Below are 25,873 nucleotides of genomic sequence, written 5' to 3'. Positions count from 1 at the left end.
CCTCATCACCGATACTTCTTGCTTGTAATGATAACACGACAATCTCCGGCAAGCGGTACCATTTTGATCCAGTGTTGATTGAAAAGTTATATTATCGTACACGCAAGATTCTGTAATATAATGCAGTAAATGTTGTGAGACAATGAAAAAACTTGTCCTGAGACTATTAAATGACATCGGTTTTTTCTTGACTGGAACTGCGCACAAAAAAACCGGACCAAGGGAAGAGAACACCCACAACGCAGTGTACTCTCTTGGTCTGTTTTTTTTTTGTGCGCAGTTCCAGTCATGAACCATTTTCAACTAGCCCGGCTTTCCACTTTGGTTCTGTTTTTTCTGTCTCGAAGTCCGCTCTCAAACTCCTTGACCCGGTGTACCACCTGGGCCTTCGATTGGCGACTGGTGCTTTCCGAACAAGCCCGATAGAAAGCCTGTTTGTAGAATCAAATATGTGGTCACGAGAAAGTCAGCGTGCCTATGCAGCCTTATTATTCGCAGTCAAAACAAATTTATTTCAAAAGCACCCCTCAGGCATCTTTATACATAATACATCCACTGCAGGTCTGTTCCTAAAGCGACCCTCTCTTGCGCAACCCTATGTAATGTTCGTAAACACTTTGACATCCGACAGGAAAATTTCGTTTAAAGAAACTTACAAAACCACCTTTACTGATGTCTTTGCACCATGAAAACGGTTGCTGGTTGCATGTGATATGTCATTTGCTAACATAGACATGAACAAAGCTCCATGTGCCGTAATACACCAACACATTTTAAGCCTTGAAAACAAATGCCAATGCACAGAATTGTACACAGACGCACCTAAAACCAACTCTGCTATTTCTTGTGCTGTTTGTGGACCTCATTACACTGCCTCTAAGACACATAATCCAAACACCGGCATATTCACAGGTGAAGCCCAATGTATTTTAATGGCGGTAGAACACATAATACAACACCAAATACACCGCTCAGTCATATATACAGATTCCTTGAGTGTAGTGACAGCCCTGCATTCTCCAAAGTCTCACAAAAATGCAGTGCTTAATCTTTTTTTAAACATCATCATGTCAGCCTACGCTATGTGCCTGGAAATCACAATCTGCTGGGTACCTGGACATTGTGGAATAGCTGAAAATGAGGGTGCTGAGAGGGAAGCAGCTGCTGCAGTTCTCCGAGATGATGTGGACATTACATCTGTACCGCACTTGGACCTCGAACCACTCATCAAAAGAAAACTCCGTAAAATCTGGTAGAATCGTTGGGATACGCAAACAGAAAACAAGCTCCATTCAATCAAACCAACAATAGGCAGACATACTCCAGGAAAGCTACACAGATCCGTTGAGGACGCACTTTGTCGACTAGGAATTGGGCACACATATGGCACACACGGACATCTTTTAGTTGGTACACCACGTCCAAACTGTGCTACATGAGGAGAGGCTCTTTTTGTACACATAGTGCTAAATTGAATATAGAGAACTTGAACGAAAAAGACGCAGACACTTCGAAGATTTATGCACAAAACACATACCACAGCACCTAGCACACTTTCTATCACACGAAGCAATTGTCAAGCTCAAAAAGGTGTTAGCTTACCTTGCTGATGTTGATTTTTTAAAAGAAGTCTCATACTGTGTGTAACCGCAGCCTGCCCTCAATGAGGAGGACAGTGCTTAAGGCTTCTAATGTGATGCTCAGGGGCCTCGACTTTTTTGCCTTGGCAAAAAGATCTCCCCGAGGCACCCGGGTTTTGAATGCCTCACTTACTCGTGCTTCCTGAACTCTTTTATATCCACTCTTCATCACTAACCATTGGCCCTATACACCACTTTTAGCCAAGCACCTCTAATTGAAACACTAGAACTCCTCTTGGTGCTCTTTGCGCCATTGCTCTTTGGCGCCATTGCTTGGTGCTCTTTGGCGCCTTTGGCGCCATTGGCGCCATTGCCCTTGCGCCATTAACCACACCATCATCATCAACACCTCCCTTCTGTTAGATCAGAGTTATGTGCATTTTTCCAAACTGGGGAACCTTTGTAGTTCTGTGAAAATTCAAGAGTAATTATGCGAGCGAGCTTTTCCAGTAAAATGTCAATTCTACCGTTTAGTAGATTCACGATTATACCGTTGCCGTTTGCAGCTTTTATACTCTCCAACCTCTGAAATGCCTTTTCTTATTCGTCTTTAGCGATTTTTGAGAGGTCGCCAACCCAGTTCCTTTTAGTGCTGTCTCCATAACTGATGGCGCTAGCATACAACCCTGCATAAAATCTTTCTCCTACTTTTATTACACTGCCGCAAACCATGCCTTCTGATTTATTTCCTTAGGTTTTGCTACCAGCGTTTGGCCACGCCCGTCTATGTTATCCTGTTTGAAGTGAAGCGCCGCGCGAATCCTCCTTCTTTCGTAAGGCCTATCGGAAATCTTTTTTAACATGCAAAGACTGTAGCTTTGTGGTAACTATACTAAATGGTTATTGTTTGATTGAAAATGTTTTTAATATAATACGGTGTTTTAAAAAACAAGATCACTACAAATAAATGCATCGAGGCTGATGACCGCGTCAACAAATTCGACAACTTTCGACAGTAATACATGTCACTTTGTACATGTCAAAGAACTCTACATGGTCTCTACGCTCCAATAAACTGTATTTGTTAAAAAACCCTGCGTCGTCTTTGGCTACGTGACAATACACGATACAAAGCTTTGCTAAGGTGGCAGCGGCACAACTCCCTCTAATCGCAGTGGGAATAGGACCACATTTGGTTCTTTCTTCGATGCCTACTAGATTTCGTCTGCGCTTAGGGAAAAAAGCCGAACTATCGTGCTAATGCACCAATTTTGAATAATATGTCCAAGTATTATGACCAAGTATGGAAATTTTGCCGGATAAAATTACTGTTTAGCGGTTAAAAACTAAATATTTACATTGCTATATGCGAGGAACACCTTCAAACGCAATTTTAAAAAAGCGCCACTTTTTTGCGCCGGTTTGCTGGAATAAAGACACTTAATAATACGTAAGCATTAACTGGCCCATTGATCGGCAAAGACGACGTCGACGTCTGCAGCAACGAAACGGTCCGAAAAAAGAATGGCCCCTTAGCAACGCCGTGATCGTAATTAAGAAGCCAGCCGAACTGCTGGTGGCGCTGCCTGAAAGGTGAAGGGGGTAGGCGCTGGCCTGGCGTTTCGCCTAACGTTATGCTTTGAGGTCTGACGTCGTCAATTTCCCTCACCGCTCCCCCCCTCCCCCCCCCTCCCGCTGGTCGTACTATGAGTGACAGTACATGGCACGCCGTTAAGTTTAACGCCAGGGCTATTCATCGTTGAACCCAAGTATCGGCCTAACCGTGGTGATTGGCCAAGTCTCTTGTTCCCATTAGGGAGAGAAGAAAAACAAAGCAAAGAAAAAGGACGATGAGGAGGCTTTGAGAGAACAGGGGCGGTATTCTCGAGTTTTGTTCCTTTTGCGACCCTTTCAAAAGTGTCCCTTTTGGCGAGCCCTGATTGGCTAAAAGCAAACAACCGGAAGTGACGTAACCCAAGCGCGGCAAACCTACTGCCAACCTTACTTCATGCTGCCTACGTCCACTTCTTAACCGGAAGTACGTCACGATGAAAGGGACGCAAAAGGGACGTTTTCAAAAGGGACAGTTACGAGAATACCGCCCCAGGTTAATTTATAGCGCGCCGTGCCGAGCTTTCCGCTTTTTTACCGCTGCCTCACCTACTGGCGCAAGTCACCAACGACCGAAAGTCGTCTACGCGGGGCACTGGCGCGCTCCCTGCTGGCGCTACAGCCGCATCTGCTTCTCCCAAGAACATGGCGGCGCCTCAATAGCAGCATTTCCTTTCGCCACTTGGACATTAAAGTTTTCGCATTCAAAACTCATAAGGATTGTTTTGGTGTATTCAAAGTTTTATTATTGATAGATGCAACTTTGGCTAGAGACGCCGCTACTTTAATGGTACCGGCCAGCTTCGGCGCCTAACTATGATGTGCAATAGTGCGAAATCTCACTTCAGATAGGCTCGTCGGGTATATCTACAATAGCAGTTTAAAAACCACGTTCTTTACAGGCAAGGGAGGGGGGGGGGAGCTTTCATACACGTTACAGTTCAAATGAACAGAAATGGGTTTTTGTTCATACTTTGCACACTGGCTGTGGAGGGAGTGAGACAAAAAAACAATAAAAACTGGTGACATCTTGATGCAATTGTTTATCGTTTGGTTTTTTTTTCAGGCCACAATTAACCCATGCTTTTTGCGGCTCCTGATGGATTCCGGGCACTACGGGGAAAAACGCAATGGCGGAAACTTGCTGGTGACATACATCAGTGATTATCGCTGCCTTGTAGACACTGTTCTAAACCACAGAGAATTTATTATCCAATGTTCAGGTCATTTATGTTTTTTAAAACTATGGATGTTCACTGATTCTACTTGCTCAACCATAGGTATTATTTTTCCGTATTGAAAAAAAAATATGTCAACTTACTGTTGTCGTACGTCTTTACTTTTTTTACGATCAGTTCTTTGTAGTTCTTCCATGGTTCGCTTTTTGCCAATGGCAAGAGCATAATTGTGAGCAGTACATCAAGGCGCATACTAGCCTCTCACAGACAGTTTCTTGATTGCTAAACAGTAAAAAAATGCATACACTGTTACAAGACTGTTTGATCATGTCCAGTTCATCTTTCTCAACAAGTCAGCTTTTTAATTGCTACACCTAAACGTCACGACAGGTTTGTAGCTTTTCTCGGCACTTTCGTCTTCTACGTGCAATAACTACCTAATCAGGAAGAGCTGGGTGCCAAGAAATTGAATATTGCCACGCAGCTGGCTTTAGTTGAGGCGCAAAGCCTCAAGTGAAGCCAATTGAGACTTGGCCTGGTTTTCATTTGGAAATCCCCTGCAGCGGCTATCCGCAGTTACGAAGATAAAATGCTTGCGAACGGTGGAATTAGTTTTACTCGACGTTAAAGCTGTCAATTGTGGAGCAGTGAGGCGCCAAAGGAGCTGTTGCACCCCGTCTTGGCTAGCCTCAGTATCACCCTGGCGTTGATACCGAAAGTAGTCAGGAGAGGGCGCCGCAGCCCCTTAAAAGCCCCATCAAGAGACAATGGATTCATTTTTTATTATTTTGAGGTAGTTATAATGCGTTGATTCATGATACTTTCCTTATTTTATGTTGTTGTGTAATCACTTGCGGCCTAGCAACGGCAGCCTCTGTGGCAACGGCGCAGTGCAAAGATCACCTCTGGCACTTCGCGTATGAGTAACGTGTGCCTGTGTGCCCCAGTCGGATTGACATTGGCTTTGACCGGAGAGGTGGCGATCTTTTTGAAGCCTGCTTGGGTGGGTGACGCCGGGTTGCGCATTACTACAGTGGCTAGATACCATGACCCCGGACGAGCCAATACGGCAAGCTAGGCCCCTAAAGGGATGTGCACTTGAAAACAAGTTTAGGCGTACGTACGTACGTACGTTGCGACGCATCGTCATATTCCCCATTGTGGCTGCTCCCTCTTAAAAAGAGGTAGTGGTATTCACTAACAGAACACTAACAAGTTAGTTGTCTTAGTAACTGGATGTAGTAAATTCGGCCCTAGTCAGGGTTACTAACTGAAGCAGGCAGTAAGCACGACTACCTTCACTAGGGAAGCCTCTAAGCGATAACACCGTTCTGAGCTACATGCGTTACTAACTGGCCATGCATAATCTAGCCATAAGCATGACCTTAATCCACTGTATACCAATTCGTACTTCCAGTTAATTTCCTAAACATGCAGTTGCTAGTGGCAGAGCATACGTACCGTACCGAGGGGTAGTAAGGTTCGTAAGGAGTTAGTAAATACCGTCCTTACTAACCGTCTACGACCTTGTTTTATTAAGAGTGTTTGTGTAAGTAACCACGCAAGATGACCTCCTCCTCACCCAAGACGGTGCGGAATAGAGTCGGCGACATATTTTTTGGACCTTGAGGGGAACGAGAAATAGTCCGAATGAAAGGGCAGCCCGAAAAATGCGTGAATCATTACTCCTATGGGACAACTGTCGGTTCTTCGGGAAAGTCCGAAATATCCAGCAAGTCCGAATTTTCAAAGTTCTAAAAAATGGTCGGCTACTGTAATGAGTTCAAGGTGAAGCTCATAATATCCGCCGGCGGTCATAACCCTAATCAACAATGCGGAAAGTAATGAATTGAGGAAGTGAACTCCTAGTCCTGATGACGAATCGTGGCCACCGTGTAAGCATATTAAAACATCTTATTCGCCCAAGCAGAATAGGCTACTTATTATGAGTTGGAAGCAAAATGACCGGGCTCCCTTTTCAGATGAGCAATATTTACGAAGATGTAGAGAGTAGGAGAGGCGTCCCGCGATCAACCCCAGTCATCACCGAGAAAAAATAGCACACTTTAGCCGCAGCAGCTTGAGCAGCACAACATCCCTATAACAATGGAGCAAGTACACCGACCACGCTATACTTACGGCACAGCACTTAAATAAAGCTTTGGCTCGTGTGGGTATCGCAGGCGTAAGCAACAAAACGTCTGCTGGGAGCTACACTCAGTGAATAGCCACGTTGTGCCCCGTATGTCTATCTTTATCCTTAGCGATGGCTATAAAAATAAAAATTAAGTGATGACCTATGAATAAAGCTTTCATCGGGGCCTTAGAACTTTTACTTCAATGCAATCGCTCGAAAACATTTGCCACAACGCAAACCTTACTCGCGAACTGCCTACTTACGTCCGAATGTTCGCGTCTAAGGTTGATGTGGCCTTTCGTTTAAAGAAACTGCATTTACAAAAGCGGGAAAATGTGTGCTGTAAACAACCTATGCGGATTGAATACCATTTAAAGGCTGTCGTCTGCTGGATCAAAAAAACCTGTAATCATGCAACTGCTCCCCATTGAAATATAGCTATACTCATTACCACTAGGCGTAAGTTGTCTAGTGCGGTGCGCATGCTTTTTTCGTGGAAGACAGCGATTAGCAGATAATAAATGGCACGGATCATTTATTGTCTACTAGTTGATTTTTAAACTCCTATTTGTAGTTGCAATGCGTGGTCTAGTATTAGTAGTACGAAACTTTAATTTGTAGTTGCAATGCGTGGCCTAGTAGTAGTAGTAAGAAACTTTAATGAGCCATAAATTCGAAGTAGTTCCTTAGTCCACGAATCCAAGTGATGACCTACTCGCGTAATCATTTCTTCAATACTTATATGAAGTGTCACGCATTAGTGGCGTTGCAAAACTTAGTAGCGATTGATTGATTGATTGATTGGTTGATTGATTGGTTGATTGATTGGTTGATTGATTGATTTTGGCACACCGTTTTACTGCTGTGATTACGAGGGTCATTGCGCCAAAGAACCAAATTTATCTGTGTTATACAATCCTCCCGATTCAGGATTTGCTATTGGCACCTACTGGTTCAAATTAAATTTTGTTCGGTACAGGTGGTAGTTTGCCAAAGTTATATATTCATCTTTCTGCTTTTTCTCCACCAGCTTTATAATATTTTGGTCATGTCGAAAGCGTTGTAGTATAATTTATGTTTATTACCTGCAAACCAGAGGTCTTCGGGAAGGTTGTTAGCACTACCCTCAAATGGATTTGTATGTATGCAGTCGCACTCCAACAAATGTGCCGAATCGTTTCGGTTTCCTTTATTCAGAACACACATCCCCTATCATTTTGGGCATACGTATCCACAATTTGTGAACACCTTTTAGCGCAATACCGACCGACCACTTCAAGAACTAACGCAGTGGCATCTAAATAGTTTGCAATTGGTGTTTCATGCATAACCTAACATGTAGGCGCTCAATGGCAACCTTTATTGTTAATTTCGGAAAACTCAAAGTTTCACCCAAAATCATAATGTGGGCGTAGCAGTTAATCACCATGTATACGAATTTCCTGGTGTTAGTCATGTTTACGATGAAGCCATATTTCTTAGGTGGTGACACAAAAATGTTATTACCTTTGTAGTTTAGTCTTCGATAAAGCCTTACCAGTTCTGTTTTCAGCTATTTTCTGGATGTTTATCATGTGAATTGACAGTCCTTGCAGTCCACTTTTTCAAATAGTTAATGTAACTGCCTGTACCATTTACAGAGGCCTGATTGGGGTTCTGAAGGCTGCGATTTACGCACGCTAGTGCTGTACTGCCAATAAAGAAACATCCTTCCACAAAGAAAACGATTTGAAAGTGTAAAGTATCAGCTGCATTATTCTTAACTGGAATATGCTAATTGCAAGGCCTGGGGCTTTTCCTGAAAGCACTGTGGATGTTATGAGAGAGGAAAACCACTCAAACACATCTGCTAAGGCCGTTGCTGCTCCAAGATGCGTGCAAGCATTGAGTCTTCTGAGCAATACATTACACCCTTTTTTTTAAACAACCGACGTGCATGCTGAACGTACTCCTGATTGGGCATGTGCCAGGCGCGTAGCCAGGAATTTTTTTTGGGGGGGAGGGGGTGGAGGGGGGCCGTGGTCGACCAAAAGATGGGACGGGGAAATATGTAGGCAAGGCATCTTGCGCGTTGTTTTGGAAACGAAGCTTGAAATAACTGACTTTAACATGCGATTTGTGTATGCTCAATGCTAACTGTAAAGCCCACCTTAAGGAGCTTAGATGGTGATGATCATGATGATCACCGAAATTGCCGTTCGCTGGTCTGTGGGCACACCACGGGCGATTCATTCGTCCGCAGAGCAGGTGGTTAGGCGGACCCACGCTCGTGAGCGTGATCATGAGTGCGCTCGTGAGTGACGCGCGGTCCCTGAAGTTCGTCGGGCGGAAGTGCAGGCCAACACTGGGTGTTTACTATCAAGATTCTCGTGTTTTAGATTTTCCTTTAGAAAATGGACTATTAAGTTTTCTTGTCAGCTATGAAGTACAGTCGAGCACGATTTGAAGGTTATCACGTCAGCATCGAGCGGCCAAGCGGGCCACCAGCCCATGGTTTCGTTTCGGAACCATGAAAATCGAGATTTCGCACTCTTTGCTCCCTTGTTGGCTGTTCCATGATACAACAATGGCCCGCACGACTGACTTGCCACCCTTTGGGTTTCAAGCTGTACATTCGTTGTTATCAAGCACAGACTTGGACTTGGTTGCCCTTTATCTACGCCGACGATAACAAAACTTGCATGGAATATTTGCTAAAGCTGGTGTTCTTTCTGCTTCGTTTGAAAGAGTAGCTTTCCCGCGACAACCTTCGAATCGCAGTGGACTGTACATGCGGCGCATTCGTATATTATGGCGGTGAAGCTAGCAAACGTGCGTCTTCGTCCTTAAAGGAGCCATGAAGAGAAAACACAAGTTTGGTTCATTCGAAAGATTGCCTCGTTAGAACCATAACGACACCACTTATAACGCAAACTTCGCTCAAATAAGCTACATAATTAGGAAAAAAGGAAATGATCACGCGACCCACCAGCTCATTTTCCGCAACAAACCTATGATGTCACTCGAGAATGTCTGCGATTTGCGGAGGCCGGCAAAAGCAAACGCATGTTAGGCAGGGCTTACAGTTTGCATAGCGAGCTAAATGCCCGTGAAACATACTGCACATTCTTTTTATGACAAAGAACGGTGGAGTAAATGGTTGAAGTTCCGAACGAACACGCAAGCGTGTATGCCAATGCGTACGAAACTACCGCCAGCAGAACTCGACATCTCGCCGTCGCCACCATCGCGCAGACGAATTTTCGGGTTCAAGGCTCTTCGGGGCCAACAAACCGTCCCAGCACGCACAGCCGTGACCTTGCTTGGTATCGTAATCCCTTCACAGGAGGTTGGCCGTCATATCGCCAACCAGGAAAGGTAAAAATAGAAACAAGGGGAGTTAGGAACACAGAGCAGCAACGAGATAGTGCCACTCGTCGCACAGGTTTCGGTATGGAGGTCGTGTTGGCTTGCTGCTGTCGTTACGAGCTCGTTTACAGTTTACAACCACTGAAAACTTCAGTTTGTTCGAGCACTTTACAATGAAATTTCGTTGCTGTGTTTTGAAATGCCCATGTAGTACGGGCAAATCGTCGAGGGAGTGCGACATCCCCGCCGGTGAGATCTCCTTTCATGTGCTGCCCAACGACGAATCTCGGCGAAGCAAGTGGCTATGTTTTGTGAACTTTGCAAACGGATGAGAAAGAGAGCTAAAGGAAGTACGAGTGTGCTCGCTTCATTTCCGAGGAAGTGATTACGGCAGGGACCCGGACATGCTGGCGCTCGTCGCCGACTTCGTCAAATCGCCACCAAAGCGCTCTGACCTTGGGGAAAAAAATTGACGTACACACCGCGCATTGACGCTCAAATCTTTCTGGTCGGAGCAGAGAGCTCGAGCGAACGGCTTTCCATACACGACACCGGCCAACTGGCATAAGCGATACTGCTACTAAAATTGAAAATACGGCACATACGTACCAGTCTGTATTCATCCGTCGCGACGGGGCTGACGAGGCAGCGGTGCCGACGGCTGGGCGTTCGTCTGTTGTGGCTATCGCGGAATGGTCGCTTTCCCGTCCACCGCGTATCCCACAACTCTTGCCGCTCGTGCACTTAGAAGCATTGAGCGTTCAAGTGGTGTAACGTTGTTAAATGCAAGCCCGAGCTCCTCGGCGAGAGTTTTGTTCTCCGGATCAGGCGATTCCATGACTAGGGCTGCGGGTGCACTAGGTTTTACTAGTGTTTTTAAAATGGCCGCCGTCTCGGTCGACTCCCGCGTGTGGGTGCTATATGGAGTCTACATACTAAGTATATGTTTCATGGACCGGCTCGTATGACGCCATTGTTCACATGACGAAATGTGCAATTTTAGCCGGAGATTTAAAATTTTGGCTTAAATTGCCTTATTTCTCAGTGAATAAAGCATCATTTGCTTCCGGAAAAGCGCTTGGGGTACTATGAAACACCTAATCTTTCAAATAAAACAAACTTTGTTTTCTCTTCATGGCTCCTTTAAGTAATCGCCTTTTGTTATTTTTTGTGCTAGTAACGTGAGCAGTGAACTTGCGCTAAGCGGAACACCTTATTGCACTGCTGTTGAATGTTGAGCTTGTTGCACGTTTCTTATTAAATTTCGTTGTTTCTATCTGTTAAATTGAAACAGACATGGCTTCAGTAAAATTCCGGTTAAGCAAATACAGAATGCTGATTCTAAAGGGAGGTCAAGGAAACAGTGGAATAGTGCCAAAAAAACAAAGCTCTGCAATAAGGAGAATTGTGTAGTTTTGTTGATGTGGAGGAAATACAAGATGGGCAGAGCAATGCTTTTTATGCAGCAGAAATTATGAAACTGCAATAGTCAATGAAATGCGATGTCGGTAGAAAAATAAACATATCAAGGATTGATAGTTGACTGAACAAAATACAGCGACATGCTCTGTCATGTGATTATACTTTGTATCAGTGTAAAGACAAGGAATGACACGCTCCCGACCACATGTAAGCCTATATGAGGCTTTTCCTGCTGTTTTGCCATTCCCCGGCCGTGCTGTTCCGCCAGTGAAACAGTGGGGCTGTTTCGATCGGCTCGCGGCAGGTTCCCGGTGCTTGTCGGTGTATCCGGCGCGAAATGCAGCCGGGCTGTATATATTGACAGGTACAGCATCTGGAGCGGGCGCATGGATCAGACGTTGACATTGCCCTTGTTGTCAGCTTTATATGAGCAAGAATGTCCTTAAAACTGCAGGTTCCGCGCCTGCAGGTGACTTTAGGCGGTTTTTCAGGCTGCTTAAACTGCACCCCAGCCTTGGCATAAAACATTATGGGAGGGGCACCGCCCCCCCCCCCCCCCTCCCCTTACCCTACCTTCGGCTACGCCCTTGGCGTGTGCTTATTCTTTCTTGCATCCACCACATTCGGGTCGTCACGTTGATTTGGGAATGCTGGAATCCAGCATATGCTGGCAAGATACGAGAGCTTGAACACAACCCACTTGCCCGCAATGAGTTTTCGAAGATCTCCACCACCTGAAGGTACTGAAGTGAGATGTAAGCATTGCCTGAAAACCATACCAGATGAGGGTACCAACTAATAATTATGTATATTTCTCGCCCATTTACGTGTTTTGAACGAAAAAAGTGCCATTTAAAGGTGACACGTCGTTCTCTGCCGATTTCTGATGCCTGATTAAGTTTGTGGGCATTAATTTAGCAGCTTGCTCACATGTCTAACGTGTATGTGTGCTTGTTAGGAGTGAAGTAGGTAAAAATTGAAAGGTTTGATTGTAGTTGTGCATAGATTACCTACATTGTTTTCATTCCTAGAAAAGAAAAATTGAGGTAACCCTGCCAATTGTTCGGCATTGCTGCATTTTATTATGCTTGTATGATTCGTAGAACCTGCAGGAGTTCAGCTGCTTGTTAAAGGAGAAATAAACAGTGGTACAAAAAGAAGAGCATCTACTAAATAAAAATCTTCACAATCGCAGGATGCCAACGGTCCACCTACCAACTTGCGTCCTGCATTGTTTCTGCTGGCTGGAGCGGCGCATGGAGCATTTTTCAGCTTCTCGAAGTTTGTGATCAAGCGCTGCCCCAAGTGAAGGATGCCGCAGAGGGATCTTCTGTTTTAATTTTAATGCCAAAATTTCATGTGCTGAGCACTTACTCGTAAGGCATTTTAAATATTCATCATCCCAGAGGGTATGTTACCTTCGTCTTGGGTGGAATGTGGCTGCAATCAGGTTATTTGTGACAGAAACAAGTGAACCATGTGGTGAGAGTCATTGAGGCCTTGTTGATTGCGCATGCTTCTGAAATAACACTTTCATTCAGCTGAATACTTTCTAAATATTACAATTTGTGAACAAAATATAATAAAAGTCATGATTAGTTGTACTACAGTGCAGGAAAGAAATGCCAGCATATGTTTTAAGAGCCTCTGATATTTCAGGTCATTGGCTGGTGAGCAATAAAACGGAACTGAAAATTGTTTAAAGTGAAATCAATTATTTGTTCTCACCAGTGCATGACCCGTAGTAAAAGCTATCTGGTCTCCCAATTTCAAATGAGACAGGAAATGCAAAAAAAATAAGGAAATAAACAAGACAGCTTGCTACAACAAACCAATTCAAAGAATTGCTCAATGTCTATAAAGTGGTGATTCAGGCGGGTTAGTTCGGTGTTGATGAAATACAAGCAGGCACTCGCCTGGTCAAAAACAAATAAACAAATAAAGACGTTTTGGGGCCCCTACTGGTCCCTTGATCACAATGAAAGGGGGGGGGGGGAAAGGTAGCGATTATTTATAGGTTCGGTGTCGCAGAGTGCGCATGTATATCTTGGGGAGATTACCCCGCGACCGGTTAATCGTGTTTTTAGTTGGTTGAATATGCACTGATTCTAAAAGTAGTCGTGTCGACAGGCGCTTCTCTGATGCGATTATGCATGCGGAATCCCAATCGATGACATGGTCAGTAGCCAGGTGATGATCCGCCAAGGCATTTCAGCTTGCATTGCCTTTTTTGACATCGTTCTGGTGCTATTGAATTCTTCTTTTAAAAATTTCCAGTTTCACCTATGTAGGATGCGTTGCAATCCTTGCATGGAATTTTGTAGGCAACTCCGGGGAATCTTGATTTTTCTAAAGGGTCCTTCACGCATACCAGCTTCTGCTTAAGCCTGTTCGTTGGCACGTGTGCAATTTTAATGCCATATGTGCCAAACACCCTTGCAAGAGCTTCACTGATGCCTTGCGTGTAGGGGACGGCAGTGCGTTTTTGCCTGTCTTCTTGAGGAACCCTTTCGGAGGAGCAACTGAAGCCCGCAATTGTTGCGTCCTCACAAGCTTTGAAAGGTAGCCGTTGCTGCGAAGGTCCTTCCTTACCACGGCTAGCTCTTGCTTGCGTAGACCAGGCTCAGAGCAGATTCGTGATGCGCGTGAGAAGAGTGCAGCGGTGGCGGAGCGTTTTTGACCTATAGTCGAACCCCAGGTATCTACCCGTGTGGGTCGGCTTTCGATAGACACTGGTTGTAAATCCTTTGGCCGACCGTTTCAGAAGTACGTCGAGGAAGGCGATCTGTCCATTATTTTCCTGTTCCATGGTAAACTGGATGCTTGGAACACAAGAGTTTAGATGCTCAATTAAAGGCATTACGTCTCGGCGGTGGATCACACAAAAACAGTCGTCTACGTAGCAGACAAAAATCTTGGGGCCGTCTTGTACAAGCATAGCGCAGAATTTTCTAGAGCCTCTAAGGCAATATTCGCACAGACTGCTGAAACGGAAGCTCCCATCACGGTTCCAAACCGCTGCTTGTAACATTGTACATTGAAAACAAAACGTGTTCTGCAGGCAAAATTCCAGGCAAAATTACGCGGTCCGGAGTTGCAAGGATCTACTCGAGAACGATGTATCTCGGCCTTCATGGTCGACAATTGAGACTCAAGACTTATATCGTCTCCTGGAATTTGGCCTGCAGAACACATATTTTGTTTTTAGCGGACACTATTACAAGCAGCGGTTTCGAACAGCGATGTGAGCTTCCATTTCAGTAGTCTGTGCGAATATTGCCTTAGAGGCTATAGAAAATTCTGCGCTATGCTCGTACAAGACGGCCCCAAGATCTTTGTCTGCTACGTAGACGACTGTTTTTGTGTGATCCACCGCCGAGACGTAATGCCTTTATTTGAGCATCTAAACTCTTGTGTTCCAAGCATCCAGTTCACCACGGAACAAGAAAATAATGGACAGATCGCCTTCCTCGACATACTTGTGATATGGTCGGCCAAAGGATTTACAACCAGTGTGTATCGAAAGCCGAGCCACACGGGTATACCTGGGGTTCGACTCTGCGCATCCTATAGGCCAAAAACGCTCTGTCGCCGCTGCACTCTTCTCACGCGCATCACGAATCTGCTCTGAGCCTGGTCTGTGCAAGCAAGAGCTAGCCGTGGTAAGGAAGGACCTTCGCAGCAACGGCTACCCTTCAAAGCTTGTGAGGACGCAACAATTGCGGGCTTCAGTTGCCTCCCCCGAAAGGGTTCCTGAAGAATACAGGCAAAACCGCGCTGCCGTCCCCTACATGCAAGGCATTAGTGAAGCTCTTGCAAGGGTGTTTGGCACATATGGCGTTAAAATTGCACACGTGCCAACGAACAGGCTTAATCAGAAGCTGGTATGCGTGAAAGACCCTTTAGAAAAATCAAGATTCCCAGAGTTGCCTACAGAATTCCATGCAAGGATTGCAACGCATCCTACATAGGTAAAATCGAGATCATGACGGAATCCTGTCTGGCCGGAAGGGTACATTAGGAACGAAAAAGAGACGCCGACCAGTCCAAACAAAACGTACTGACGTTTCGGCTTCCAGCACGGAAGCCTTGTTCACAATAAATGCATCACCAGAAGTGGGTCGTTTAAGTGGGCTTGAATAATGGCTGCAAAGAGCGTGCGTAGATCGGGTTTAGATTTCAGTCGTTACGATTGACCGTGTTAGATGTGGTCTGAATGATTAGCGATTCCAGATGTAGCCGTGATGCGGTCACTTTTTCTGTAGCGACGATTCTTGCATTGTCCCAATCAATTTTGTGGTCATTCACGACGGCGTGTAGGCGTATGCGCGAGGACACCACTCTCGCCATGAACTCGAGTGAGCACGAGATACAAATACGGACTATCCAGCGGCTCGAGGCTGCTCTTGCAGGGCAGAAGCGTAGGGAAGCGTCGTCGGAGGGTCGATGGGTCAACAGTCAACACCCGCACACCCAACGCGCGCCGAACGGGCCGACGCCCGCGAGGCATTGCTTCGGGGACGACCTGACCCTCGTCTAGGAGAGGCCGGCCCTGCGTGGCCGTAGCCCCCTCCCTCCGCAGGAACATTCAATAAAGTCATTTTTTCTCTCTCTCTCTCGGCTAAAGCATTGTTGCGGATGCTTTTATTCTTTACGTGACGTGCATGCTGCTGCAGACGATTCTTATAATTTCCTGATTCCCTGATATACACGCCGCTGCAGTCTGCACAAGGTATCTCGTATACCACACCGGGGAAGCGCTCCTTGGGCAAGCGGTCCTTGACTCTCACGAGCTCATGGCGCATCTTTTTGGCTGCAGCGGCGGACTGCAGCGGCGTGTATATCGGGGAATCAGGAATTTATAAGAATCGTCTGCAGCAGCATGCACGTCACGCAAAGAATAAAAGCATCCGCAACAATGCTTTAGCCAAACACGCCGTCGTGAGTGACCACAAGATTGATTGGGACAATGCAAGAATCGTCGCTACAGAAAAAGTGACCGCATCACGGCTACATCTGGAATCACTAATCATTCAGACCACATCTAACACAGTCCATCGTAACGACTGAAATCTAAACCCGATCTACGCACGCTCTTTGCAGCCATTATTCAAGCCCACTTAAACGACCCACTTCTGGTGATGCTTTTATTGTGAACAAGGCTTCCGTGCTGGAAGCCGAAACGTCAGTACGTTTTGTTTGGACTGGTCGGCGTCTCTATTTCGTTCCTAATCCTACATAGGGGAAACTGGAAATTTTTAAAAGAATTCAATAGCACCAGAATGATGTCAAAAAAAGGCAATGCAAGCTGAAATGCCTTGGCGGATCATCACCTGGCTACTGACCACGTCATCGATTTGGATTCCGCAACTATAATCACATCAGAGAAGCGCCTGTCGACACGACTACTTTTAGAATCAGTGCATATTCAACCAACTAAAAGCGTGATTAACCGGTCGCGGGGTAATCTCCCCGAGATATACATGCACACTCTGCGCCACCGAACCTATAAATAATCGCGACCTTTCACCCCGTTTCATTGTGATGAAGGGACCAGTAGGGGCCCCAAAACGTGTTTATTTGTTTATTTGTTTTTGACCAGGCGAGTGCCTGCTTGTATTTCATCAATAACTCACCCTCCCCTGACGAGTTTTCGTCGAACCTTGGACTCTGTTAGGTGTCAGTGGGTTTACACAGCCAACTTGTGGGGACGCAGATAAGCTCTTAACAAATGAGCTGCGTGGTGGCTATGCACTAGCCATGGTTTTTATTAGTTGCCTTGATGAATATGATCTTCTGTCGCAGTGTTTTAGGTAGCTCACTCGCACATTATTCCTTTGTTTTTAGGACATTGTGGAGTGTCCAATGATTTTTCGTTCTATTTCTGATTTTTATTGCAACTGTAAATATATCAGGAGTCCCGTAATGAGTTTCTGGCAGTAATAGAGCACTAATGTGTGCATGAAGGCAGCCTAAATAAAAAAATTGGCTGCCTTGCTTTTGCTTAGAGGGGCCATGGAGACAACACACAAGTTTCGTTCATTCGACAGATTGCCTCGTTAGAATCATACTGACACCATTTTTAACGCGCACTTCACTCGAATAAGCTATATAATTAGCAAAAAGGGAATGGCCATGCGACCCACTAGCTCATTTCCCACAGCAGTATCTATGATGTCATATGTCCCCAGCTGTACGATTGGCTGAGACCAGCAAAAGCAAACGCAAATGGGGCAGGCCTTATAAACATGCCGAATGAGCTATTTGCGCTTAAATGTAATGCATATTCATTTTACAGCCGTAAAAATGGTGCAGTAAACAATGAAAGTTACGAAAATACGCGTAAACATACAAGTATCGATGTGCACTGCTGTTGGTACGGCGTGCACTATGCTTGTTTTAGCTGGACAGCACTCCGCCGCTTTGGAGTTGGCTTGCACGGCACTGGCCGATTGGCATAGGCGATGTTGTCTTACGTGACCCTGTTTGTCGAGGATACCCCATGTTTCACAAAACCATTACTTTCTACAGTAACGAAAACAAGCCAGGTGCAGACGCAGTCAAAAACAAAGCAATGGCAAACAACGGTTCGTGGATGAGTATGGTAGCTCCACCTGGGAGGACTGATGGCTAGCAAGGCTGCAGACCCGAGTGACGCAGTAGTTTGTTTGATTACACGCACTTATGGCTTTATTGCTGACATCCCAAAAACACACGATATGGTGGCAGAATCAGACTTTTAACCTAAATTAATTTCTCAGTGAATGCAGCATCATTCGCTGCCGGTCAAGTGGTGGGGGCACTTATAAAACAGGAAATATGTCGAACGAAACGAAATTCTATGTTGTCCCAATGGCCCCTTTAATGCACTGTATTGTATTTTTGGTTGCTGTAGTGATGTCACCATGAAGGAACCGCAGTAGACAAAGTTAATGTCAGCCCTTTACCATGCATTTTTTTGTGTTTGATGGAAACAAATATAATACTCTAACCAAGGACTTTATCCAAAGCGTTCCCCGTTTCGGAACCTACTTGGCTCCGTCATTAGAACTGTCTATGTTTGACCAAGAGTAATACAGTCTACGCCAGTTACAACGGACCCTCTGAATCCAGAAAAAAACGTCCGCTGTAGCCGAAGTATGCAGTATCCGACGTGGGGGGGGGGGGGGGGGGGGGCTATGAGCCTTACAGTGGGTACTTTGACCGATATTGCATGCATAGTACATACACTTTGTTCTTTTACATGCCTGCAGCACCTCTGCACAGTGTTCGCGCGAGGGCAAAGAATCGCGTAAACACCGTTTCCAAAACTTAGCACCGGCACTTCGAAAAGGCCTAGCGCATGTGGTCAAGCGTGTAAAGACGCAAGATGAGCTGAGCAAATAACGCAAGAATATAACTAGGCGCAATTAAAAACCAGCTATAAAACATCAGTCGTGCCCATCAGCATTGGCGAGGCTCTTTTAAATCCCCTCCCGACGAGGCAGGTTTTCTCGAAACCGTTCGTCAAACAAATCGGATCGCTGCCTGACGTTCCCTCAAGGCAGATTCCACATTTTTAGCAATTTTATTCTGGTCATTGAAACAGATGTAATGAAATAATCTGATGACGGTCAGCTGTAAAATCGAAAGTTAGACCAGTTGGACTGCGCACGGTTACCGGCAGATTGCACACAATGGATGGGGAACAACCCCTACTTGAGGCATTTCTTACCTTTTTCACCGAACGGAACGGGAACGGTGCATGCGTGGGAATAATAAAAGCCGAACTTCACTGAACCCGAGTTTTTTATTACATAAAAAAACTGACGAGGGCAGACTTGCCTCCGAGTGCACCACTTCGAGTATTCGATTGCCCTGTGTTCAATCTCACCGGAGTCGCGTTTATCGGCAGCGGCCTTGTTCTTGACGGTACAGCGGACACTGTGCTTAGACAGGCCTGTACTTCTGGCGATGTCACCCTTTTTTTCCTCGTGTTCAACAGCGTTAATTACGATTAATTTACCCGACAGTGAAATCAGCTACCCTGCCGCTCATGCCGCTGGTCGCACAAAAAAAAGCCACTGGCTTGGCTTGGCTGCGCCAACGACCCGGCTGCCAGCAATGTTGCCAGACATAATAGTTTTCTTGCGAAAATAAATGAAAAAGCACACCGGGCGCCGTCCCCGCGGAAGTCCGCTATAACATTCAGTCGAAACAATTTTCGCCTAAAATTTAGTCTGTTGTAGCCGATAGTCTGCTCTAGCCGGGTCCGTTGTGAGCGGAGTCGACTCCATTTAAAATGCATGGGTACCAGACAAACCAACAGAAATGGTCTGTTGTAACTGAAAGTCCGTTGTTGCCGGATCCGCTATAAACAATTTTTTTGTTTGCTGCAGCGGATCAGAGGCTAGGGCACAAATAGGGGGTAGGGCAGCTAGATATCTGTTCATCTTTCGCCGGCTTGCTTGGGTGTGACAACTGTATCTAGTTGTCAATTCCAATTTGTTGTGGTCAGTTTTTCTCAACTAAATTGTAGCTTTTTTAAAGTATATGGTATGTTTTTGTGGGCCTAAAGGGTTGCCTCATTGCATGTTTGCCCTATGTAGCGTTGAAAGCGGATATTTTGCTTCAAAGTGGAATGTCGGCCTAGCATCATGGTCCTTTGGTTGCTGCTCGCTTTCATTCATGCCATTATTTTTTATATTATCACTTAAAATTAAAAGTTAACCAATCTGCTGTCATTTTAATTTTGTCACCTGCTTTATACTTTCTTTTTTTTCAACTGCCTGTAAGGAGTGACAATTCGTCTTTTTATGATACCAAGGCATCGGACTGTGCTAGTTAGTACATGTTTGAATGGATGAAAAACCAGCGGAAAACACAGGGTACGGAAGAGAACGACGGGATAAGCTTGTCTTGTTGTTCTCTTTTAACTGTGTCCTGTGTTTACCGCTGGTTTTTCATCCATTCAATTTTCATGAATTTGTTGAACAGTGATCAGTTTAAGTGCTCAAGCAATTTTTGGCTTGAAGGTTCCCTGTAGCATTTATATAAGTGCTCTCTGCTCTTTTTTTACCCAAGACTTAATGAGATTGTGTTTTGTAGACATGAAGTTGAAATAAATATTTGTTTGCATTGCTTTGCATATTTTGAAAGAATTGCTTGCTCACTTTCTTTCAACCCTGTTTCTTAATCCTGCTTAAAGCATTTTTCCATGTTTATTTTTTTTCAGAACCAGGAAGGGTGCTCATCCTCGGTTCTTGCTGAAGCACCAGTATCTGTACTTCACACGTGAGCTTTGAACACGCAGTAATTATGGTATGAAACATTTTACCAGTATTAGCTTGCTTTGTAGATGTCAAAGCTCTCGACAGTGTAGTACATTGTCTGATGTAGTGCACAATCTCTCTATAACAGCACCCGCTGGGTGCTGTTGTAGAGAATAATTTTGTGGCTATAATACTTGAGATTATTTTAAAATGTACATCAAATACTAGTAAGAATAGCTCTCTAAATTGGTGGCCATTTTCCTGGTGGAGGCAGAAAGTGAAAATGCCCATGTGTGGAGATTTAAGTCCACAATAAATATCCCGAAGTTGCCAAAGCTAATCCAGAGCCCTCCTCGTGGTGCACTTAATATCCCATGTGCAGCTTTGTGTAAAAACAGCCAGAAATGTATGATCAATTTAAATTGATTTTAATGTTTCTAAATGCAAGTATTCTAAGTTTAAGCTGCCTTATTTAGTAAAATATTTTCTAACAATTGCATAGCTACCAAAGGTTTACAGAAAAGCTTTCATTGGTTCATTGCACCTTCTTCATTGCACCTTCTCAGCGAAACAAAAATGTCATTAAGAAAAGCAGAAAAAACCTAAGTATGGAAAGTAGCAACACTAAAGCTACTAATAAAAAGATGCTAAACGTTTTATCGATAATATTGCTGATTTTACTTCTAGTCAACTCTAAAAAGGTCTATAGACGGGTTTGATGGTTCCCATGACGCACCTCGTAATACTAGACGAAACTAATGGGCACTGGCTGTTGGCTTTTCATTTGCAGCATCGAAAAATGACCCCACATCCACCAGCAGGGACATAATGCAAGGCACCATGCACAAGCTAGACTCATGATAAAATACTGCTATAACAACAATGTCATCACATTTCAACCAGGGAACTCATATGCATTGTTCTGTGATGTTTACAGTTCTTGGTATTGCTATGTGGGGTCATTTTTCATGAAGCAAAAAGAATAATGTAAAATAAAATAAGTGGCAGTGGGGGCCCAACTTTTATGGGTAGAATAAAGCCACAGTAAGTAGGGAAGTATACATATTGTATTTGGTCTGCCTTAATATTGAGCTTTTCTGTTCAGCTCAAGAATAAAGCACTAAACATTGCGAGTAGCTACCGTGATTGGAAGTTTGATGCAATGCTGAGAAGCCAAGGGTTTTAAGGTTCGAAGAACTTTTGTGCAGTTGATCTGTTGCACGCCTACTTGCTTTCACTGCATAACACGTTTATGCTGTGCAGTGAAGCTCGAAGGATGTGCGCTGCAGTTTAGCAAAATGAACATAAAATTGAATTTTTAACACCGTTTCGAATAATCAAGATCCTCTAATGATACAACTTCTGTACTGCGATTTGGCTGTAATATTAGACTTAATAAATGGATGTTTCAAAAATCGGTGGGTCAAAAAGTTCAAGTAAATTATCAGCTGACATTGAGCTTTAATGGAATGTCTCATAGAACGGAGCTTGGAAAGCACGAATGTTTCATACCGTAATTGTGTGTCATACTGTGCCATATGTGGCTGCACACCTGCAGCGCCATTTGTGAACCGAGGATGATGCACCCTTTTTGTACCCCTTTAGGTGGGTGCTTTTGCAGGAAAAGCTCCTACCTTAGATATTTTGGGCAGAAAAGGGTGCTCCTGCGGCGAAAGAATCCAAGCACCTGGCGGTACTTGTCCGTGCTAAGCGCATGATATGGTTTGGACATTCCAAGCTCTAGCCCGCCGAACGCAAAGTAATGCCTTGACTCCAACGCGAGTGCTTTTAATAACAACTTTGATGACACCACTGTTGAGAATCAGTTGAAACGGAGCAGGCGACGCACGTCGGTGTTATATTTTTCTTCGGCGTGCGGCCGCAGTGGCACGAGCTGCGCGATCAGCCATGTTCGTGGCTATTTCAGTGTTGCCAAACGAAGAAATTGACCGCTAAACTTTTCAATGAATACCGGCTATAGGATGGGTCAAAGATAAATGTTCTTTATAATTCAGACTGCTGTGTCCACCTCATTGCATTCGGAGGGAAGGAAGTTCATAATTGCTTGTATCTTAATATTTGGTATGTGCTTGGCTGTAAAGTTTTAAGGGAAGTTGCCAAAATGTTTATTAATAGACACCTCAATCATAGTTTATGGTTGTGAATTAGTTTTAGTCTCAGGATTCATGCACAGAATTTTGCAAACATTCTTGTTTCTTTTTTTGTGTTGCAACATTTACTGTCGATTGTAAAAGTTTGTTCGGAAAACGTGGTTTCATTCGGCTTGAGTCTCAAGATTTTTGACACAAAAGAAATTTTGCAATATATGGTCAATAGAACTTATAAATATGATTGTCTGCCTTTTAAAAAAGTTGTGACGACAAATACCAATACAAGTTCTCTACGGGTGCACATCACATGGGATATTGTTTTTGGAAGCTACCACCAGAAAACATGACTGCAATTGTAGTGGGGGTCCAGTTCTGTCTAGTTGTATCACTTGAATGCTAATGTGTAGTGAGCACACTGATAACGGTTTTCAGTGGTCCCTCTAGTGCACCAATGTTGTGATCGTCACGTGCATGAAATTGTGAAGTTCTATTATTTCTTTTTTGGTTCAGACTACTACGTTTTTTGTGTGTGTCATGTCAAGTTAACTGATATTTCAAGATATCCGAGTTTGATGCCACGAGGGATCACTGTATATATAACTTAAAATTGTGCCATTAGTCATAAATTGTTGCATTTCATTTACTTACAGAGCCTCCAGACATACACCTGTCGCCATGAATTGCATTAGGACACCACGGTGATAGGTCGCAAGCCTCCAAGGCTATGGTGATGACATGCGCAACACCATGGTACTGCGCATGCCATCACCTTTAAATAACGGTGTGAGGATGCCCAACACCCTTTATTTAGGGTGTTGAGCGTCCTCACCACCCTTGAAGGGTGTTGAGCGTCCTCACCACCCTTTAAGGGTGTTGAGCATCCTCAACACCTTTTTTTTGTTCTTACACCATTTTTTCGTCCGTACACCCTTTTTTTGCGAAAACACCTTTTAAAGGTGTTAGCCATGGGACAAGGTTTTTACACCCTTTTCGGCCAAAAAGGGTGTCCTAGTAAGCTGCTGAGTCATCCGATCGAACTCAAGAGAAAATAAACAAGTAAAAGTGAATCTTTTGTTCATTAAGCGCTGATTGAGGTTGAGCTTTAGGAATGAGTGAATCGGCGACATGAGTACGCCCCGCGGTTATAAAGCGTGGCGCTTCGCTGCTCTTATGTGTCATACAAGCGATGGTCACGGCCGTCTTTTTACTGCAAAGCAGTATATATCTAACCCCCCACTTTTACTCGCCGACGCTCCGGGGCTGCTCCTCACCACCGCTGACACCTCTTTCACAACTATTTCCCCCTAGCCTCCTCCGATGCCCCTTTGGAAAGTTTCGCAGTCGACAGCTAACGGTCGTAGTGTAGTTATCAGATGATTGCGAAAAATAAGAAGCACAGATGGGCGTTAAAAAATGCACTGACGATTACTACACTCCCTAAAAAGAAACCTCCGGGCAGCGCGAGGTGCAGTCTTCTCGGCCACGGCGCATTTCTGCTGCGTCTCAGGAAGTGTTCACGTGATCAGCGAACATACGGCGACGTGCGCTACTCAGCTGCTACCTTGCAGTGAGCCGCCGCCGCCGTCCAGCATGTTTAAAATCGTGTTTGAACCTGCCACGCAATGTCTCGTGGTTCGGATTAGCCCCGCAGAAGGGAGCCGCGAGCACGTTGTTACATATTGTGTTTGAACCTCCCGTGCAATCATCTCGTGGTTTGGATAGCGGAAAATGGAACAGCGTCTCGGGATTTAAGTGTCAGGGGGAGGGCGCTCCTTGGTGGCGGCGCATGAGACGCGTAAGGGCAAGGCAATGAGAGAGATGACGTCGTAGCCGAAGTTGTCGTACTCCACTTCACCCTTAGCTAGACGCTCCCCTTAGTTTTTTTTTCTTTCGTCGCTGCTGCGTTCGCTCACTCGGTTAGGCGGCCATAAACAAACACCGCTCCCCGCAAAGACCAGGGCCCGCTTGCTCGAAACCAAATAAGACAGTCTTATTCGCAGTCTAATCTTATTGGCAGTCTTATTCGGGGTCTTATGTTCCCTAGGCTATAAGACGCTTTCTGGAAACTTATAAGACAGCGAATAAGACTCTAAATAAGAATGCAATAGGACTGTGAATTAGCCTGCTCCGATCAGTCTTATTCACAGTCTTATGCTGACGTGGTCGGTCGTTTCATCATAAAGATCGACCTCCATACCGTGAAAAACGAGTGCAGTAGCCGTACAAGTGGCGAACGATACCGAGCGGCGGCCGTTCGACCGTCTGCTTGGAACAAATAAATGCCTGTTCCGAGGAGATAGACGCCGTTGGAAACGCCGTCGGGAGAGAGGGTGGAAAGCGACAGACAACGCAGGCGCCGGAAGCCGCAAGGCCTGCCTACTTTGAAGTGGCACCGATGGCTGCAGCCAACCACCGTTTTCAAATTTCGCTGTGCGCTATGGGCGTGTGCTTGTTTTTCCCGGGTAGCGCGGCTTTTTTTCTCCCTCAGGTCAAACAAATATGGACAGGAATGATAGTCTCCGGCCCGATATTAGTCCCGAGCAGACATCGGGCGGCCAAGCGCGCGGTGTGAATGTGTGATCGTCTGCTATGTCGGCTGTCACCACAGTAGCTACAAAAAGGTGGCACGGAAAGGACGGAACAAATGTATTGTTTTATAAAATCATACCCATTAACCCAGGAACAACAAACAGGCGTTCACAATAGAACTACAATGTGACAAAAAAATTACACACATCAAAACGCTAGCAGCCTGTAGTACCTCTGCCCGTGAGCGTCAAATAAAATCACGTTTTCAACGAGAAGCTGCGCAAACTCCCGTCTTTCCATCCTTCTCTTCGAAAGTGGGGGTTACGAAGCGCATTCTGCTTGAGCAAATGGGATCCGGAGGCGACACGTAAAAGCAGCATGCATAATACCAACATTCGGCTATATTCTACAGCGCGATTGTTTACATCGGCAGCCCTCGCTAACGTGCTGCCGTCTGGGCAGCGGGTTGTTGCGATCTTGTGACGTGTCGCCGTTCCAGGCGGCGTGAGCCGCTGGAGTGCTCGTTGCATCCGAGTCTACGACGATGAATCCGAAGCCAATTCGCAACTTTCTAATTTACGGTGAGATGAACGCACGACCCGTGTTGCGACAACGTCAGACAACGTCGCTGCTTTTTGCGTCAGCCCAGTGGGTTTCTCGGGCCCACGCTTCGAGCAGACGATCTTTGTTTTACGCGGCCGGGGGA

At 45.1% G+C, this 25,873-nt stretch overlaps 1 long non-coding RNA gene across 1 annotated transcript; it reads right to left on the bottom strand.

Annotated features, from left to right (window-relative positions):
- Position 1: 1 nt before the first annotated feature.
- Positions 2-6,602, bottom strand: LOC144178021 (uncharacterized). The gene is made up of 3 exons (XR_013323919.1): positions 6,509-6,602; positions 4,513-4,651; positions 2-110 (listed from the first exon to the last, which is right to left on the bottom strand). It is a non-coding gene; the product is annotated as an uncharacterized LOC144178021 (long non-coding RNA).
- Positions 6,603-25,873: the final 19,271 nt, after the last annotated feature.

The sequence above is a fragment of the Haemaphysalis longicornis genome, unplaced genomic scaffold, assembly GCF_048455015.1.
Source record: "Haemaphysalis longicornis isolate Haplotype H1 unplaced genomic scaffold, Haemaphysalis longicornis Haplotype H1 scaffold_379, whole genome shotgun sequence".
Taxonomy (NCBI): domain Eukaryota; kingdom Metazoa; phylum Arthropoda; class Arachnida; order Ixodida; family Ixodidae; genus Haemaphysalis; species Haemaphysalis longicornis.
The sequence above is the reverse complement of the archived record's forward strand: the minus strand, read 5'-3'. Positions and strand labels throughout refer to the sequence as shown.